The sequence below is a fragment of the Somniosus microcephalus genome, chromosome 1 (genome assembly GCF_052327205.1).
Source record: "Somniosus microcephalus isolate GS21.2 chromosome 1, FLI_Smic_1.0, whole genome shotgun sequence".
Lineage (NCBI taxonomy): Eukaryota > Metazoa > Chordata > Chondrichthyes > Squaliformes > Somniosidae > Somniosus > Somniosus microcephalus.
The window spans coordinates 357,971,715-357,987,640 of NC_140987.1; the positions used below are offsets into that span (position 1 = coordinate 357,971,715).

The window sequence follows — 15,926 nt, forward strand, 5'->3', positions numbered from 1 at the left end:
GACTGGAGTACATTATCACCGCAAAGAACATTACTTTAATTTATTACTTGCTAAGTTTCCTTTTCAGTTTTTGATAAGTTACAATTTTTATTGGTTGTGCCCCTTTGAGGGGGCATATGCTTAACTTCCAATAGGCAACTGCCTGATATAAGGATAAGATGCAGCCCTTTGACTGCCTGGAGTTAGCTCAGTATCAACCCTCTGACTATCCTGGAGTTAGCCCAGTATCATCCCTCTGACTGCCCTGGAGTTAGCCCAGTATCAACCCTCTGACTGCCTGGAGTTAGCCCAGTGTCAGCTCTCTGACTGCCTGGAGTTAGCCCAGTGTCAACCCTCTGACTGCCGGGAGTTAGCCCAGTATCAACCCTCTGACTATCCTGGAGTTAGCCCAGTGTCAACCCTCTGACTGCCTGGAGTTAGCCCAGTGTCAACCCTCTGACTGCCGGGAGTTAGCCCAGTATCAACCCTCTGACTCCCTGGAGTGAACCCAGTGTCAGCCCTCTGAATGCCTGAAGTGAGCACAGTGTCAACCTTCTGACTGTCCTGGAGTTAGCCCAGTATCAACCCTCTGACTGCATGGAGTGAGCACAGTGTCATCATCTTTCAGCACTTCCCATATGGTCTAGCGGTTAGGATTCCTGGTTTTCACCCAGGCGGCCCGGGTTCGACTCCCGGTATGGGAATAAAACTTTTATATCTTGAATTTATTTTTATTAAAATTAAAAAGCAATGCATTTTGCCAAGCGAGCCCAGATGTTGCGGGGAGCCCCCTGGGGGAGCCGCGCCACCGGACCAGGCCGCGGCTCTCTGCCGGGCGATTCTGTGGGGTTTGCAGGCTGGGCTGGGATTGGGATTTGGGGAGTTTGCCCGATCTTTCCCTGGAATCCGCTCAGTTTCCCTTTCTATAGACTGTGCAGGGGCCGGGGCGGGGACACTGAGCGGCAGCCGGCATCTCTGTGTGTCTCTCACCTCTTTTATTTCCCCATGTTATTTAATGACGAGAATTCAGGGATTTTTTTTGGGGATCACTTCTGGGAAAAAAAGGAGCGGTACAGTAATCCAAGGGAGCGTCTCCAAGTGTACTTCCCGCAGTCAATGTCAGGAGTCAGCAGCTTTTATGCTGATTTTGGTCTATTGTTGCAGCCAAGTTTGTTTCACTTCCAGTTGAAACGGTCGGATCGACCTAAGTGAATAAAAGTAGATTTGTTTGGGAAACTTTCCTTTAGGGCATAAATATTTAAATATGTTTCTGTTGATCTGTGCAATATGATATTCTTCCAATTCTGGGGCAGTGCTAGATGTCACTGTTAATGGTTAGGATTTTTTATTTGCTTTATTTTCGAAAACAGCTTTCATCTTTTTTGTTCGAAAATAATTTGATATCTTCGACCTTATTGGAAGTGATTGCAATATCATGTAAACTGATTTGTGTTTGTTTTTGTAGACTTTAATCAACAAACTAACAGAGAGATCTGGAGCCAGTAAAATGCTGTTTCATTTTTGTCCCGTGCGAAGCTTTGAGACGGTCCCTTATTGCGGCAATTGGCCAGTGTTATGGAAAAAGTGTGATTCACCCCGAGCCAATGGAAAGGGCGAAAATCGAGTTAGGAAATCCCCAAACATTCAGGAGTTTTGGTGGAGAATGCGATCGGGTGTGGAGGCAGGCGAATGGTGAGGAGACTTCGCTTCATTCATCAGCACAGACTTGTCCAAAGGTAGGCTGGGTGAGCCGCCTCATTCGGGGAATGAGCTGTGAGTGAGTTTCCTAACTCTTGTTTGTTTTTAGAGAAAGAGCTCGTTACACGAGTAAAGGGTCCAGTTAGTACGGAATAATCCGATAAATAAGTGCGGTTACTGACATTAGTTTGTGATTTTTCCATTGGGCTCCACGTGACTCACTTTGCACAGAATTTGCGTAGATGCATGTGTTTTAAAAAAAAAAGAATAGCTTCATCCCTGCAAAGGCTGTAAAGGCCCTTTCAGACTTGTAGTAAGTTGTTTTAAAGTTGAGTGGAATAAATCCTACAAAGTATTAACATTGAGTGTAACGGTGGCTTCAAAGCAGCATGTTTAAAGTGACAGTATACATAGTTGATAATAACTCCATTCATAAGACACTTCCCCCCCCCCCCCCCCCCATAACTACTGTGGAGATTAAAGGTTGCATGTCACCCTGTCATGTCAAGGCAAATTAGTAAAATGTGAGCTTGGAGACAGACCTGATGTAATGACATCACTGGAGGGAAATTCTCATAATTTTGTTGTCTGCCCCATGTGTACCAACACCCCCTCCTTGTAATGTTCTACATGATATTTAAAAAGTCATTGTTGGTGGCAACCGTCCAAGTTGTTCAAGGCTAAAGCAAACGGAATGCTTCAACTTATTGGCCTGATGATTGAGAGCCCTTAAACACGCATCCCTGAACCCCACGTTTATAGCAAGACTTGACTTCTGATGATCTGCTCTGGCTGATTTTGGGACATGGCCAGTTTTGGATTCAAGAAAGAAAGACTTGCATTTATATAGCGCCTTTCACGGCCACTGGAGTACTTTTGACCTGTAGCCACTGTTGTAATGTGGGAAACGCGGCAGCCAATTTGTGCACAGCAAGCTCCCACAAACAGCAATGTGATGATGACCAGACAATCTGTTTTTGTTATGGTGGTTGAGGGAGAAATATTGGCCAGGACACCGGGGATAACTCCCCTACTCTTCTTCGAAATTGTGCCATGGGATCTTTTACATCCACCTGAGAGAGCAGACAGGGCATCGGTTTAACGTCTCATCCGAAAGACGGCACCTCCGACAGTGCAGCACTCCCTCAGCACTGCACTGGAGTGTCAGCCTAACTTTGTGTTCAAGTCCCTGGAGTGCGGATCAAAAAACTTCAGAAGCTGGAAGAACAATTGCAGCGTGGAGGAATTCAAAACCAAATTATGGGATTCAAAATAAAATTTGCATTCCCCTATCCATATTCTGCTCTGGTAGTTATGGGCTGTTCTATGTGCTCACTGACTTTGTAGTTCTGTCATAGAATCATAGACCATAGAAATTTACAGCACAGAAGGAGGCCTTTTGGCCCATTGTGTCTGTGCCGGCCAAAAAAGAGCTATCCAGCCAAATCCCACTTTCCAGCTCTTGGTCCATAGCCCTGTAGGTTACAGCACTTCAAGTGCATAGCCAAGTACTTTTTAAATGTGGTGAACGTTTCTGCCTCTACCACTCTTTCAGGCAGTGAGTTCCAGACCCCCACCACCCTCTGGGTGAAAAAAGTTCTCAACGCCCCTTTAATCCTTCTACCAATTACTTTAAATCTATGCCCCCTGGTTATTGACCTCTCTGCTAAGGGAAATGGGTCCTTCCTATCCACTCTATCTAGGCCCCTCATAATTTTATATACCTCAATTAAGTCTCCCCTCAGCCTCCTCTGTCCCAAAGAAAACAACCCCAGCCTATCCAGTCTTTCCTCATAGCTAAGATTCTCTACTCCCAGCAACATCCTTGTAAATCTCCTCTGTACCCTCTCTAGTGCGATCACATCTTTCCTGTAATGTGGTGACCAGAACTGTACGCAGTACTCTAGCTGTGGCCTAACTAGTGTTTTATACAGTTCAAGCATAACCTCCCTACTCTTACATTCCATGCATGTCATGATTGCAAAGATTTTGATTCTCATCCTAATATTCAAATCCCTCCATGACCTCGCCCCTCTCTATCTCTGTAACCTCGTCCAGCCCTACAACTCTCCTAGAACTTCCTCCCAATCTAGCCTCTTGTGCATCCTCGACTTCCTTTGCCCCACTATTTGGCAGCTGTGCATTCAGCTGTCTAGGCCCTGAGCTCTGGAATTCCCTAAACCTCTCTGCCTCTCTACCTCTCTCTCCTCCTTTAAGATGCTCCTTAAAACCTACCTCTTTGACCAAGCTTTTGGTCACCTGTCCTAATATCTCCTTGTGTGGCTCGGAGTCAGATTTTGTCTGATTATTGCTCCTGTAAAGTGCCTTGGGACTGTTAAAGGCATTATATAAATGCAAGTTGTTTTTGCTGTTGGTGTGGCGTCAATGAGTTCCCGGTGACTTCCTCTCCTGCCCACATGCATTTATAGAAATGTATTTTTAAAAATTTGCTGATATAGAAGAAGTGAATTCAACTGAGCATCCACAGCCCTCTGGGGTAGAGAATTCCAAAGATTCACAACCCTTTGAATGAAGAAATTTCTCCTCATCTCAGTGCTACTTTGTACTCGTTCTTCAAATAGCACCATGGGATCTTTTACATCCTATGGCAGATTGGGGCCTTAATTTAATGTTTTGTTTAAAAGGCAACACCTCAGACAGTATAGCAGTTCCTCGGTATTGGAGCATCATAGAAGAAGAAGAAGGACTTTTGCACAGCATTGCCTCCCCAACCCCTTGGAACCCAGTCACGGCAGTACTAGCCCTACTGGATCTATATTGTGCAATTAAACAGTGTCGCACCTGGAGTTATAGCCACAGTGCATTCAAATCCAATAGTCCTCTTTAAGGGCAGAAGTATACTTTTTGTTTGACGGAGGGCTTGGAAATAATGCCAGTGACACTATCTTGGTTCTCCTTTTACAGTACAATTTGCCTTTGATAGGAATACTGCATGCCTAGAAAGAAAGAACTTGCATTTAGACAGCGCCTTGCATGCCTTCAGTACATCCCAAAGTGCTTTACAGCCAATTAAGTACTTTTGAAGCATAGTCACTGTTGTAATGTTGTAGCATCTGAGGTTATGTACTGACATCTTGGGAGTAGGGCTTGAACCTTTGACCTTCTCTCTGAGAGGAGAATGTTACCATCTGAGCCAAGCTGACGTGCAATTTTCCCTAGATGCCACTGTATGCAAATACATACCCATTCCTTTGGCTGGGAGGGATGCCTGGAGCCAATAGACAAACTACATCTGGTTTTCAAGTGAAGCCAGTTTGAAAATATCATGAAAATATTAAACACAATTCAATGGTATTCCAAATACATTAGGACTGCAATTGGACTCCACCGGTTTGGGGTGGATAATGCTTTCATACAGGCAACAGGTGGTTTGTGTTGGGCAGAAACTATCCTGCTCTGTAAAGTCTGCTTGTTGCACTGGTTGATTTCCATCTTTATCTGTGCAAGGAATCGGCCAAAACAATGGGGAGCTGTTGAAGTTCTCAAAGTGTGGAGATGCCGGTGTTGGACTGGGGTGGACAAATGTAAGAAGTTACACAACACCAGGTTATAGTCCAACAGTTTTATTTGAAATCACAAGCTTTCGGAGCGCTGCTCCTTCGTCAGGTGAAGTGGAGAGATGCAGAGATGCCTCTGGAAAGTTGAGAAATGCCCTGCCCGTTTCTCAACTTTCCAGAGGCATCTCTGCATCTCTCCACTTCACCTGACGAAGGAGCAGTGCTCCGAAAGCTTGTGATTTCAAATAAAACTGTTGGACTATAACCTGGTGTTGTGTGACTTCTTACAGAAGTTCTCAAAGAGCAGTGTCAGTGAGATCTGCCCTTCCCTTGTAACAGCTAAATGCTTCATTTTATTTTTTTTAAACTGGTAAATTAGCAGGGCGGGGAAAGGACCTTGAGCAGTGTTAGTTAGCTACCTAGCATCACTAACTCTTTAAACCGCAACTGAAGAATCATTTGCTGTATAAAGGTAGAATTTAAGCAAAAAGACATCTGTTTTCCTTGAATCTTGTGTCAAACTTGTACACAAGTATAAAAATCACTGAGGTAATAGTTTGAAAAAAATCTACCTCTGTATAATTTGTTTAATTAGTGATCGATCATAATGGAAAATGTATTTACTATTTAATTTTACAGTTGCCAGTCACTGGGGACACATGAGTGGGATTACAGTTGGGGGCAGGATATCATTTGGTTAAGAGACACCAGTACTGGTATTGCAGGGTTGAAGTCACGCAATGAGCTAGAATTTACGATGTCTTCGACGGCGTACTCTGAGTGTACGCTGTCGTAATCCTTCTGAAAGGCCCCGCAACTTCTGGGTTTTCGGATGCGCTGTGCATGCGTGAAAACCCGGAACTTGCGATCTGTCAAGGTTCGGCTTGACGGGTCTACTGACCCAAAAGTAAAATCAGTTTCACTGGTGCAGTATGCGCAACTACTGCCCAGCAATTGCTCATGAAACTCTTGTGGCTGGTAAAAGCAGGCTTAGGGCCTGCTTTCATCAGTGTAAGGGTTATTATAAATCTTAAATTAAATATTTAAAAATAAAAAATGATGCACAAGCACTTCAAATTAGTTTATGCAAATATTGGCCTGGATTAAAATGTTTAAAGTTATATTTTTTTAAATTAAATTTTTATTGTATGGTGTAATGAAGGGACTTTTAATTACATTTGAAAATCAGAGCTTTTATATTTATTAGAATTGTGTAAATTGTTTAATTATTTGGGGATTCCATTGCATGTCATTAGGGGATTCCGTTTGCTAATGAATACAATGGAATCCTCCTTTGTGATTGGAGGACCGGGCCCACGTGATCCCAGGGACACTTCCGAGCCGCCTGCGTCCCTGGGATCTGTGGGCCTTTACGCAGGCGTATGCCTGGAGGCCCCAGACCCGAACTCTCCGTAGCTTTGGAGCCGGGAGGTAAGTTCGGAAATGTTTTGTGGGTCGGAGGCCCGCAAATTCAGATCTAATACTTGAAAGCACTTGTCACCCTTATAACTGCAGCACTGGTGCACAGCGAAGAACATTGCACTGACAGTTCTAGTATCAATGCAGCTTGAATCCAGAATCGTGGCCCTATCTGACACCAGAACAAAGTCAAGTGAGATTCCCAGGAAGGGAGTCTTGCTCCACTTTGCTTTAGAGTCATTTTGGGCCGTGACACCCGATTTACATTCCACAAGTGTAGCATTGATATGAAGCTGAAACCACACACCTCCAGACTCCACTATTGCAATGCTTTCCTGGCCAGCTTCCACCCTCCATAAACTTGAGCTCATCCAAAACTCTGCTGCTCACATCCTAACTCACACCAAGTCGTATTCGCCCATCACGCCTGTGCTCGTTGACCTACATTGGCTCCCGGTCCCCGAACACCTTGATTTTAAAATTCTCATCCTTGTGTATAAATCCCTCCCTCTGTGTCATCATCCCTCCTTATCTCTGTAACCTCCTCCAGCCCTACAACCCACCGAGGTCTCTGCATTGTTCCAACTCTGGCCTCTTGTGCATCCCCAACTCCCTTCGCTCCAGTGTTGGCGGCCGTTCCGTTAGCTGTCTAGGCCCTAAGCTCTGGAATTCCCTCCCTAAACTTCTCTGTCTCTCCACCTCTCTCTCCCCTCCTGTAAGACCTATCTCTTGACCACCTGTAAAAATGTCTTCTTTGGCGCGGTGTCAATTTTCTTTGCCAGATTTCACTCCTGTGAAGCATCTTGGGACATTTTATTACATTAAAGGTGCTATATAAATGCAAGTTGTTGATTTAAACTGGTTGAGTGAATGCACCATAAGCTTCTCAGTTTGTTTACTAACAAAACAACTGTTTTAATAATGAATTGGCAGTAGAGGCCAATTCATTAAATATATTCAAGAAGGAGTTGGATATATTTCTTAAGGCTAAAGGGATCAAGGGATATGGGGAGAAGGCAGGAACAGGGTACTGAATTTGGATGATCAGCCATGATCTCATTGAATGGTGGAGCAGGCTCGAGGGGACGAATGGCCTATCTTCTATGTTTCTATGTCTATAATGCATTGCTAGCTTAGTGTAAATGGATTTCAGATCAGAGGCTCTGGTTGATATTGTGGATTAATGCTGCTTTATTATAGGGTTTTATTCCATCCCATTTGAAAATGTCTCTGCCTGCAAGGGTTCTGATGGAAGTGATTTGGGTCGTTCCTAATGGGGACAAATCTGCTGCACACAATTGGAACTAAATTGGCTCTGAGGCTGATGTGGCAAATGGAAATGCCCACACTATTGCAGTTGGTGATTGTGTTCTGAGATTGGGTTTAAGACACATTGTTGGAGTATAGTGGAAGAAGGTGTACCTTGCATGTATCTAACCCTAGCAACCAGACCTGTGTCGTGTGAGGACAAGATCAGCCAAACCCTTAATTCTGCCCTCGGTCCGAAAACCACACCATGGGATCATTGGTAAGTGGGAACCCTGACTGTTGTTTTCTCATTTTCCTTTGCCCAGGAACACTGAGGCTAATCGTAGTGTCTCCATCACTGCCCTGGGTGAGATCAGCTAAATTAATACAGGACTTTCTTGATCTGAACCTTTTTGTAGAGGGGGGAGGAGAAGCTTTTAATAAAATGAACATTTTTTGTGTTTGTGTACAGAATGTTTGGAAGATATTAACTTTTGAACAGATCTTGTTGCAGTTGCTGTAACACATCCCTCTGTTGACAGCCCTTTAGACTTTTCCAACAAGTTGCTTATCAGGGGACTGTATCATCTGTGATCTTTAAAGTTTGGTCTGCTCATTGTTAAATGGGGATGGAACAGACTTGAGTTGAAAGGGAGGTTATTCCAGTCACATTGTTTTACTGCTGTTACATAAGTATTTTTGTTTTTAATTGCGGAATTCAGCAACTGACAAGAAAATGCATTGTAGCCGGCACGGGCTCAACTGGCCGAATGGTCTCCTCTGTGCTGTAACCATTCTATGATTCTATGAAATGTAATTCTGCTGCCATATCCTAACTCGCACCAAATCCCGTTCACCCATCACTCCTGACCTACATTGGCTCTTAGTCCAATTCTTATTCTCATATTCAGATCCCTCAATGGTCCTGCCCTCCTTATTTCTGTAAACTCCTCCGAGAACTCTGCATTACTCCAACTCTGGCCTCTTGTGCATCTCCCACTTCCTTCGCCTCGCCATTGGTGGCTGTGCCTTCAGCTGTCTAGGTCCTAAGCTCTGAAATTCTCATCCCAAACCCCTCTCCCCCTTTAAGACGTTGTTTAAAACCTACCTCTTTGACCATGCATTTGCCCACCTGTCCTAATGTCTCTTCCTTTAGCCCGGTGTCAATTTTTGTCTGATGCTGCTCCTCTGAAGCACCTTAGGATGTTTTACTATATTAAAGGCGATTATATAAATGTAAGTTGTTGTCATTTCAAAATTAAGTAAATGACCACTCTAGGCTTGTGCGGTACATAAACATTGGCATGGGCCACGTGGGTTGAATGGCCTGTTTCTGTGCGGTACATTCTATGTAATTACTAATCCCTCTATGTTGGGCTGAGACCTTTATTATAAAAAGACTTGACCCTCTCTCCACAAAATGTCTTGAGCCTTTTTTATACTGGCGCTTGTTTAGTTTGGAATTGCGGAGACCCACATCAATGTTTCTGCTTCCAATGCTTACGTTCCTAATCCAGCTAAATTTATCTGAACTGCAGAATCGTGGAGCAGGAAAAATCTGGGTCTGTGGTTCTGTCACGGGACGAGCAAGCTGGATTACCCGGGTAAACTTGGGGAGCTGGCTCATGGCCAATCTCCCACAGTCCAAACCAAAACAGCGCCAGAGTAAAAGTAAACGCTTTCACTATGAAACTCTGCGCTCCTCCAATTCTGGCCTCTTGCGCATCCTCGACTTTCATGGCTCCACCATTGGTGGCTGTGCCTTCAGCTGCCTAGGCCCTAAGATCTGGATTTCCCTCCCTAAACCCCTCTCTCTCCTTTTAAGACGCTCCTTAAAACCTACCTCTCTGACCGAACTTTTGGTTGCCTGTCAAATGTTGTTTGATAACGCTTCTCTGAAGTCCCTTGGGATGTTTTAATACGTTAAAGGTGCTATATAAATGCAAGTTGTTGTTGTTTTAGTCATGTGGCAACCTTGTGCTGTGTTTATGTTTTAAGAAGTGTGGTTCCTTGATGTTGATGACATCGTGCTGTGCAATCTGCCCCATTTATATTGGCTGGCAGATATCCACAGTGCTATACACTAACCTCTAGCCCAGCCATATAGGGGCAGCATGCACTTCTGTCATTGCTGGCGTGCTTGGACCTGCCCTTCTCCCCCACTCACCCCAACAATGTCAGATTAATAAAGGCATTAATGTAACTTCTGAGTAACTGCTTGTGAGACAATCTCCCAGGTTTCTGTTTTGCTGACTCTTCTGTAAAATATAAATGGAACATAGTTGACTGCAAATAAATCTGCTTCTGTTACGTAACCTTTTCCATTAGCCTCAGTTCCGTAATATAAATGGGGTGCGAGTATAACTGACTGACCCTTTGAAAATGAAGAAAGCAGTGAGTTAAAGTCCAATTGCACCAAACAGCTGAGCCTGAATTTGTGGGATTATTGACACTAGTTCAAAGGCTGATACAAAAGCTGAAAGAAAGTGCTCCATTATGCACGTCTCCTTGTGAGCCTGACCTGAGATTGACTGCATCCTTGACAAAAACTGCTTTTATGTCGGGCTCACTGCCGTGTTAGTGACGCCGACTCCCAGCGAGCAGGTCTCGTGCAGCCACCTCTCAAACTCTGCTGGATTGACAGAGGCTGGCAGCCACGAAGAGCCATGTGTGTGTTTCTTAAGTAGGTCTAACTGACTGCCAGCCTTCGTGAGACCGGGAAGTTTACTTTGAGTTGTTGCCAGTTGTGTGAGACCAATGTTGGGAGCTGGTGCCCTAGTGCATTTTTCACACGGTGTATAATCAGCTAAAGAGGGTTGCAGCCACTACAGCCCACCTGTGTTAGTCAATTAGTAGACAGTCGGCACTTTCAGACTGGTACTAGGTGTTGGCCTAGTTCAGTTGGTAGCACTCTCAGCTCTTGAATCGGAAGGTTGTGGGTTCAAGTCCCAATCCAGAGATTTGAGCACAAAATCCAGGCTGACACTCCGGTGCAGTACTGAGGGAGGGCTGCCCTGTCGGACGTGCCGTCTTTCGGATGGACTTAAAAGCTCCCATAATACTATTTGAAAACGAGTAGGTGAGTTCTCACCGGTGTCCTGGCTGATATTTATCCCTCAAGCAACATCCCGAAAACAGATTATTTGGTCATTACCTCATTGCTGTTTGTGGCATCTCCCTGTGCACAAATTGGCTGCTGCGTTTCCTACATTACAACAGCGACAGCGCTTCAAAAGTACTTCATTGTCTGTAAAGCGCTTTGGGACACCCTGAGGTCATGAAAGGTGCCATATAAATACAAGTTCTTTCTTTCTAGGCTAGCAGTATTCCTGCTATCAAAGGCACTATAAAAGGAGAATCCAGATAGTTTTAGTGGCATTATTTCCAAGTCCTCCGTCAAACAAGAAGGGTATTTCTGCCTTTAAAGAGGAGTATTGGATTTGAATGCACTGACATGCCACCATCTAAGACAAAGCAGCCCGCTTGATTGGCACCCAATCCACCACCTTAAACATTCACTCCCTCCACCACTGGCGTACCGTGGCTGCAGTGTGTACCATCTACAAGATGCACTGCAGCAACTCACCAAGGCTTCTTCGGCAGCACCTCCCAAACCCACGACCTCTACCACCTAGAAGGACAAGGGCAGCAGGCGCATGGGAACACCACCACCTCCAAGTTCCCCTCCAAGTTACACACCATCCTGATTTGGAAGTATATCGCCGATCCTTCATTGTCGCTGGGTCAAAATCCTGGAACTCCCCCCCAACCCCCCCCCCCCCCCCCCCCAAAACAGCACTGTGGGAGTACCTTCACCACACGGACTGTAGTGGTTCAAGAAGGTGGCTCACCAACACCTTCTCAAGGGCAACTTGGGATGGGCAATAAATGCTGGCCTTGCCAGCGACGCCCACATTCCATGAATGAATTAAAACTCCAGATGCGATACTGTTTGATTGCACAATATAGATCCAGTAAGACGAGTACTGCTGTGACGGGTCTGGGAGGTATTGTTGTGCAAAATTTCCCTTGGTGTTTTTATCGCAGCATGCAGTGGCATTACAGGTACTTGGCAACACAGTCATCCGACGTCAGCTGTATCCTGGTGGTATAATCCTTCAGTTCAGGCTCGGGATGAATTTGGAGGCATCCTGTCCAGGGTGAATGCTGAATAGTTTCTCCACTGTAACCGGGAAATGGAGTTTAAATATTTTTATAGGTATAACATAAAATCCTTTTTTTTAAAAACCTGCATTGATATCTGAATGAAAAGCAGCAATGTAGGTGGGGCAGCTTTGCTCAGTCAGATGTTCCATATTTGATGCCTGAGTCTTTATAAACAAGGTGCCCAGTCACAGCGGTGAAGAAAAGGAACTTGTGGGAGGAAGGTGAAGTCTGAACACTGCACGTGTGTCACTGACCCTACAAGGGCATTTCTGCATTCAGCCAGAACCAGCAGAACACTTCTGCTTTTTTTAAAAAGAAAGATAAAGGTTAGTTGTTTGCACCCAATTAGCAGTTCCCCACTGAGTACAATGGGAGATTGTAGCAATATTGAAAGGCTCAGTTTGCAAAGGCACCATTATCCCCTCCCCTTTTAAAATTCAAACCGTTGAAAAGAATTATTTCTGATTGAAACGTCCCTTTGCGTAAAATAAAAAGACTTTTACAACAGTGCTCGTCCTACACCCTCTTCCCTCCCCACCCACCAAACTGGATCTCCACTCGCTCACCCTGTCCCCCACCCTGGAAAATGCTCTGAGATGTCTCTGTATCTTATGAGTGTTTTATGAAATGTAAAAAGAAAGACTTGCATTTCTATAGCACCTTTCATGACCTCAGCACGTCCCAAAGCACTTTACAGCCAAATAAATTCTCTTTTGAAGTCTAGTCACTGTTGCACTGGTAAAACCGGGTCCCCTGGGCAGTGTAAATGCAGGCAGCCAGTGGACAGACCCCAGCCAGTGGAGAGGCCCGGATGCCGTTCTCTTGCGTTGGCTTAACTAATTAGTAATGTGACTTCACGGAGACAGTGGCCCAGAGAGTTACTTCAGCCCGACAGTGTGATAAAGTTAAACTGATGACAAGATCCTAGTGTTAACAACTTTATTCCTACTAATAACTCTACTTGCTGTCTGTTTAGCTAACCTCGCCCACCCCCATTCCACCTTTCCCAGGGGCACATTAAAAAGAACTTGCATTAATATAGTGAATTTCATGACCTCAGGAAGTCCCAAAGCGCTTTACAGCCAATTAAGCACTTTTTGAAGTGCAGTCGCTGTTGTAATGTATGAAACGCAGCAGTCAATTTGTGCACAGCAAGCTCCCACAAACAGCAATGAGATAAATGTCCAAATAATCTGTTTAGTGCTGTTGATTATTATGATGTTGGTTAAAGGAGGAATACTGTCCAGAAGATCAGGAAAACTCAGTTTTTCTTCAAATATTGCCATGGGGTCTTTTATGTCCACGGGAGAGGGCAGATGGGGCCTTGGTTTAACGTCTCGCCCAAAAGACAGCACCTCTGACAGTGCAGCACTCCCTCAGTACTACACTGAAGTGTCAGCCTAGTGAGGACTGATTTTAAAGAGTTTTGCTTCCTGCAGGAATGGCTGACCCTGTGCCATCTGTTGGAGCTTTTATTACTCTCCTATGTTTCTGTTTCACTCTGGGAAAAGTGACCTCCATGGTCTGCTCTCTCTGGTCCAGATCGGCTGTTGGGCAGCACTGTTTTACACAAGAGTATGGAGGAGTGCAGACGGGCAGCAATGAACCCCCACATTTAGCTTGCACGACAAGCGGCTCATGTCCTGTAGGCAGCTTTGTCGACCTCCACTTTTGTGGGTCTACAATGCCTCTGTTCTCTGCAGTTTTGGCTTTATCTGCCAAGGAGGACAGTGGAAAAGGTGCACATCTGCAGTTAACTAGCCATCCTCTGAAAAAGCAAAAACATCCCTGTATAGGCCAACAATGCATTTTGACATTGCAATGGAATTGGTTCTGTAATCCCACGATGGAGCAATTAAGTATTGCCACTGATGGCCTGTGCTATAGAATCCACCCCATAATATTTGAAGCCAACCTAAACTGGTTGGAATGAAAGCCTCCTCTCTCGAATTGCAGGATGGACCAGATGCAAAATGAGTCGGTACCTTTGCCTAAATTCAAGTGAGTGCAAGTCCAGAGTGCAGAGCAGAAAACGGAGTTAGCAAGTGTGGGAACTGTAGACAGTGTCTTCCTGGTGATATCCTGCAAATTACTTGAGGTTGACTTTGGATGCAGAAAGTGAAAAGAAATGGTTCATTACTTATTACTGGCATCACCGCCCCCCAATACATCACTGTGAAAACTGACAATTCCCAGTTAAGCAATGCCTCAATTTTAAAATTCTCATCCTTGTTTTCAAACCCCTCCATGGCCTCGCCGCTCCCTGTCTCTGCAACCTCCTCCAGCCCCACAGCCCTCGAGATATCTGCACTTCTCCAATTCTGGCCTCGAGCATCCCCAATTTTAATCGCTCCATCATTGGTGGTCGTGCCTTCAGTTGCCTAGGCCCTAAGCTCTGGAATTCCCTCCCCAAACTTCTCCGCTTCTCTACCTCTCTCTCTCCTTTTAAGATGCTCCTTTAAAACCTACCTCTTTGACCAAGGTTTCGGTCACCTGCCCATATATCTCCTTATGTGGCTCGGTGTCAGAATATTGTCACATAACGCTCCTGTGAAGCGGCTTGGGGCGTTTTACCACTAAGACGCTATATAAATGCAAGAAGTTGTTGTTGAACCAGTGGCTATGACTACTTTTTTCAAAATCATCTCGTGATGTTGCCATCACTGGCAAGGCTGGCATTTATTGCCCATCCCTAGTTGCCCTTGAGAAGGTGGTGGTGGGCAGCTGCAGTCTGTGTGGTGAAGGAACTCCCACAGTGCTGTTAGGTAGAGAGTGGCAGGATTTAGACCCAGCGATGATGAAGGAACGGCGATGTATGTCCACGTGGGAATGGTGTGTGACTTGGAGATGATGGCGTTCCCATACACCTACTGTCCTTGTTCTTCTAGGTGGTGGAGGTTTCGGGGTTTGGGAGGTGTTGCCGAAGAAGTCTTGGTGAATTGTTGCTGTGCATCCTGTGGCTAGTGCAGCATATAAATCAAACCGCTAATCTAATTTTTTTTTAAAACATTGCTTTGAACTCACCTTTCCTGCCTCGGTCTCCCAGACACTCCTGGCTGCCTGACTGATGCTTTTTAATCCCTCCATTTTCCCTTTTGGAATACAGATTCTCTCCTTCTGCTTGGAGACTCTTTTTGGAAAGAGAATATATTAATCCAACAGTACACAGTGCTCAGATAAAAAGAGAGACAGGACCATCAATAAATAAACTACTGCAGAAAAATGGAAACTTTAACACTATCGGGGCAAGGCAACTGGATGTAGGTTTTAACCTTTTTAAGCAGGCTATCTTGACATGCTAACCACGTGGAGCTCCTATAGGTTCAGTCCTTGCTGTACAATCCCATGTATAAAAGTCACACCTTCCCACAAATGGTTTACCCCCAGCATTAAAACACGGATTGGAAAATCCAGCCTGCCATGTCCTCCCGAGTATAAGGAACTAATTTAGAGATCCAGGGTGGATCAGAATGGCAATCATGAAACAAGGCAGAGAATTAGCTTTGGATTTTATGAATTTCTGACTGGAAAAGTCAAGAAAATAAAAAGGCATATAATTTCACCCCACTATTTTATATATTTTTTGCGTTTACTAAAGCTTCATATCCACCATAATTGGGAACTGGTAACAGACAGCTCTTTGTAAATGCATTTAATGTTTGGGATACTTATTAAAAACATGTCAACACTCGAGATAGGAGCTGCCCTGATACTGTACGGAGTGAACTTGGGGTCAAGATAACAGTACAGCTGAGGCTTGGGAATCACCGAACCAGCTTGTCAATCATTGACTCATACAGCACAGAAGGAGGCCATTTGGCCCATCGTGCCTGTGCCGGCTCTTTGAAAGAGCTATCCAATTAATATTCTCCTCCAGTCAGGAATTCTATAGGTCAT

At 44.8% G+C, this 15,926-nt stretch overlaps 1 protein-coding gene and 1 non-coding gene across 5 annotated transcripts in view; both read left to right on the forward strand.

The window, feature by feature from the left end:
* Nucleotides 1-611: 611 nt before the first annotated feature.
* On the forward strand, nt 612-683 carry trnae-uuc (transfer RNA glutamic acid (anticodon UUC)). Its single transcript has one exon. It is a non-coding gene; the product is annotated as a tRNA-Glu (tRNA).
* A 904-nt stretch (nt 684-1,587) lies between these two features.
* Nucleotides 1,588-15,926, forward strand: part of elf1 (E74-like ETS transcription factor 1) — a 267,604-nt gene continuing 253,265 nt past the window's right edge. For 2 of the 4 annotated variants that reach the window (XM_085995929.1, XM_085995947.1), the window contains exon 1: nt 1,588-1,752. The gene's annotated coding sequence lies outside the window, so the exon portion shown is untranslated. The remainder of the gene's footprint in view (nt 1,753-15,926) is intronic. The other 2 variants (XM_085995921.1, XM_085995939.1) reach the window with 1 other exon arrangement.